The sequence below is a fragment of the Coenobita brevimanus genome, chromosome 101 (assembly GCF_032717465.1).
Source record: "Coenobita brevimanus isolate Jiangsu-jjx chromosome 101, ASM3271746v2, whole genome shotgun sequence".
Classification (NCBI taxonomy): Eukaryota; Metazoa; Arthropoda; class Malacostraca; order Decapoda; family Coenobitidae; genus Coenobita; species Coenobita brevimanus.
Genome location: NC_137054.1, coordinates 18,977,895 through 18,982,740, shown reverse-complemented (window position 1 = coordinate 18,982,740; position 4,846 = coordinate 18,977,895). Strand labels below are relative to the sequence as shown.

The window sequence follows — 4,846 nt, the reverse complement described above, 5'->3', positions numbered from 1 at the left end:
CAAGTGGATAAACAAACCAAACTGAATAACAGTTTGAGTAAGCTTTGCAGTTGTTCTGTGGAAAAAGAGATCCATACTTAATTAATAAAAGAAAGTAGACCCTTTCGAAATCATGTTTTGGCAATTATGGCTAGAAAACGAATAGATACAACGCCTTACACTATTTAAAATGATCTGAAGGAATAGTACGAATTATTTAGTGCAAGCTGTTATATAATGCTGCAGTATGTACCGGATCACAAATCTTTCAGATTAGTGCATGTTACTGCTGCAGTTTTGAATGTAGCCTACAATATTATGACTACCGAATGCAACATTACTTCAGTGTTTGCTGAAGAAGAAAGAAAATGAAAGAACATGAACTGAGAATTATTTTTAAAGAAATATCTAATTTTCAAACGAATTTTTTCTTACGTTCCTGTGTCCCGAGTGGTATGTGACATTGTCTGCATTAGTTTTAACTAGTATCTTTCACGCTAGTAAATGCACTATGTTAGATTTAGAGGCATTCATGTTTATCTAAACTTTTTTGTGCTATCCATCTGTGGAAGCAGCTGCAAAATGAAACATTATCCAGCGTATTGAGTTATTTGATTTTTCATCAGTCAACAGTTTCCATCTCCTGAAAACAGTAGAGTCGGGAGCCAGGCCATAGCAAATAGTGTGTGTATTACCCAAAGGATATAAGTCATTCATTCCTTGACAGTCTCTTTTCTGTTGACATTTTTCCCCCTGAAAATGATTGAGGCTGTCCAGTTTGTTAAAAGTTTATGGTTAGAATCGGATAAAAACAGTGTGCGTAATTTGCTAACACACACACACACACACACACACACACACACACACACACACACACACACACACACACACACACACACACACACAATTAATCAATCAATCAGTCAAAATATAACGCTAGTTCTCGCTCCGTGGGCGCTGATGTACAAAGTGTAGGGATGTGACATTCCCCGTACCTTGCAAGAAACGATGCGTTTAGCCGGACTGGTCTAAAACCACAGCAGAGAGTCAGGATCTGTAGTATTTCAGTTTGTACTGACATACTGCAACATTTATTAAATAAAAAAGAAAGAACTTGTACCGCACTAAATTCTACTTTCGAAAAACTGTCAGAGCAGGTGCAGAGGACTATAGGCCACCGAATATTCTCATGTTATTGGTGACAGTCATCAAGGAAGGAAGGCGAATTGCTAAGTGCTTTCGGTAGGCACACTCGTGTTCGTAAAGCAGGCTCTGGACGATGTTGTGTGTGTGTGTGTGTGTGTGTGTGTGTGTGTGTGTGTGTGTGTGTGTGTGTGTGTGTGTGTGTGTGTGTGTGTGTGTGTGTGTGTGTGTGTGTGTGCGTGTTTCTGCTTGTCTGTCTTTGCATTAACAAAAAAACTCAAACAGTTTTATTCCGATTTTAACCAAATATGGTTGACGGTTTGAGGGTCTGCCAGTGAATATTACTTTCATTTTCTAGAGCAGTAAGTTGGAGGTCAGTGCCACAGGGCTAGGTCAAATACTGACCCAGAAAAATCAAGTTAAACAATTCTATGCCAGTACTGAACAAACGTGGAGGAATGGATTAGGCTAAGGCAAGAATGGAGTGATTCTGCTTTCAGAACAGTCAATAAAAGACAAGGTAAAAGTCTGACAGTGTGTGTGTGTGTGTGTGTGTGTGTGTGTGTGTGTGTGTGTGTGTGTGTGTGTGTGTGTGTGTGTGTGTGTGTGTGTGTTAACAATAATCCAATAACCCACACAATTTTCCTCCGACAACGGCCATGCCACGTTGAGTACACCGCTTCCCGTCCGATCAGCGAAGTTAAGCAACGTTGGGTCTGGTTAGTACTTGGATGGGTGACCGCCTGGGAACACCGGATGCTGTTGGCATCCCTACGTCAAGTGGGGTTGGTGGAGGATTAGTGCCCCTCCCTGTAAAACAATTAACTCTAAGCCCTTGGCCACCCTGTCTGGGATACATGGCGTCTGGCAATGAATGAATGAACTTTAATCAACTTCGTCGATGCATTGAGGCGCACCCAAGTATTAAATATATTGTTCTTGAAAACCATAAATCAAAGATTTTGATCTGATTTGAATTTGGCGGAAGTGCTAAGGGTCAAATGGATTCATAGGTATTCGTTTGGAGACCAGTCACTCATGGGGAAAGGCCACACAACAAGGTTAAATTTCGACCTGTTTGTCGTGTGTAAGTAAAATAAGTAAAACATTTTTTAACTGATCCGAATCATATTTGGTGGATGGGTTGAGGGCCTCTTAAGATGCTGATCTATTATTTTTTAGAACAGTAGGTCAAAAGTGATGGTCACATGGGAATCGGTGTTTTTTCGATGTGGACTAAACTTTGTGGGAGGATTGTGGTTAAAATATGGACAAAGGCATTCGATTATGAGAACACTCATTCAAAGGTCACAGCTACATGGAAAGGTTAGAGACCAAGAGCACTGGGTAAAGTTAATTAAAGCAGATTTCATCCGACGTGAACTGATCTTGATGGAGGAATTAAGAGTTAAGTGGGGATGAAGGAAGCTGATTTTCAGTGCATTAGGTTGAAGCTCAAGGTTATATGGTAAAGTCAATCAAGTCGGTAGTCGACAATGGCCATCTCTAAGCGGTCCAAGTTCTGTCAGCATCCGGAAGCGAGTTTTGACACTAAAAGTCATTTCTATATGGTGGTACTCCAGTGCAACATTCCATCCAAGAATAACCTCCCTTGCTTAATAATCTTCCACGCCTTTGCATTTCACGCAAGCAAGGTCGTAATTTAAAAGTTTTTCATATTTTCTGTACTTGATGACCTTTGACCCCTGACCTGGCTAATATAAGTCATGCAAGTACGAGGCGTACTTGTAGCACTCATTAACGTATACAGTATAAGCATGCAAAGCTTCATTCGATTCCATGCACCCATTGTGGAGCTAGGAAACTTGAAATTCGTGGAATGGCCCACCAGAGGTACAACTTCCAGGTGGCGCTGTCAATGACTGGAAATGAGTTTCGACACTAAATGTTATTTCTATATGAAAGCACTCCAGTGCAACGTTCTACCTAAGAATCATGGCCCTGACTTAATAATCTTCGGAGCTTTAGCATTTCGCGTGAGCATAGTCGTGATTTTAGCTATTTTCACCATTTTCGCATTTGTTGACCTTTGACCCCTGACCTGGCCAATGTAGCACATAGGTGTACATAGAAAGTTTAGTACTAGTCAGTGTCTACAGGGCTAAGCATCCAAACTTTCATTCATTTCCATCGAGCCGCTGGGGAACTTGGGGGGCATTTTTGAAAACCGGTACTGGTTGCTATGGACACCGAGGCCAATCTTGGTAAGGTTGCCACTCAAAAAAAAAGAGGAGAGAGGGGAAAATGGATGGTACACTTCCGATAGGGGATGGCTTCAAGATTACGCCCAAAGAAATCAGAGCTTTCTACGCTCATTAATTATGCTTCTACAGCTCAAAACGTGAAAAGTACGAAAAAAAAAAAACGGGTTTTCGGCCGTTGCAAGGCAACGAGTAGTTGTAAGAAAGCCCTTCACAACAAAACCCCGATTAACACTCCGTCTCCATTTTTTGCCAACCGCCACACGCCTACTGACAGTATTAATTAGGATGCAGCTTATTTTGGCAGTACTGACAGTGATTCCTTTCTACCACTTACCAAGTTATCAGTTTCATTTTTCCTTTAAAAACTTATAAGAAAATCACAAATGATGCGACGAAATATCGTTGCTTATAACACTTTACAGTACTGTAGACTGAGAGAATCTAAGGATTGGCTTTCTGGTCAAGCAACAGCACAATCACACCCTCTAAACACTCGCTGGAGACTTGGACACTTAATCTTTTCACACTGATATTACTATAATGACGGAGTTGCACAGCTCAACATTCAGTAAGCTGAATATAGACACAAGACACACCTCACGTCTCCAACAAGTGAGATTATCACACACACACACACACACACACACACACACACACACACACACACACACACACACACAGACACACACACACACACACACACACACACACACACACACACACACACACACACACACAGTGAAGTAGAGGTCAACCGTTACATATGAAGAGATAAAATTAGATACCCTCAATCATGCTTATGACTGAAAATCACAAGTTACATATTACGGCATGAAACCACAAGCAATTTAAAGTACTTTTTTAGGAGGACAACACTGTACAATATCTTCTTGTCCTCTTACTACCTTATCATAATCCGTTTATTTAGATGCCATGTCTCGCCCACTGTGGGGTGGGAAAACATTTGCTGAAAACTGTGTCTTCAGTAACTATATTTTTGTATTAATGTTGTTCAAGTTTGTATCCTACCAGTTCATATCCTCTGAGAGAGAGAGAGAGAGAGAGAGAGAGAGAGAGAGAGAGAGAGAGAGAGAGAGAGAGAGAAACAGACAGACAGAAGGGGGTATTAAGGTAGTGCCTAAATCAGTAAAGAAATAAGAATGGGAGAAAGTGCTAAATTTAAGCAAAAGAAACACACACACACACACACACACACACACACACACACACACAAACAAACAGAGGGGATGGGAGTGAGGAAGGGACAGTGTGTGTTCTTTGTCACTGCTACTCATCCCATTACGTCTCCTCTCAGTCTCGCTTTTCTCAGGGGATGCTCTCTCTCTCTCTCTCTCTCTCTCTCTCTCTCTCTCTCTCTCTCTCTCTCTCTCTCCTGTCCTCCGACCAAGCTCGTGTTTTTCTTGTCATTGCCAATGCTTGTTTACCTCCCTCCTCTCCCCACACCTCCATCCTTACCTTCAACTGCCTCTCTGTTTATC

General features: G+C 41.5%; 1 non-coding gene across 1 annotated transcript; it reads left to right on the top strand.

Moving 5' to 3' along the window:
- Positions 1–1,771: 1,771 nt before the first annotated feature.
- Positions 1,772–1,890, top strand: LOC145415261 (5S ribosomal RNA). The gene has a single exon (XR_013900039.1). It is a non-coding gene; the product is annotated as a 5S ribosomal RNA (ribosomal RNA).
- The last annotated feature ends 2,956 nt before the right edge of the window (positions 1,891–4,846 follow it).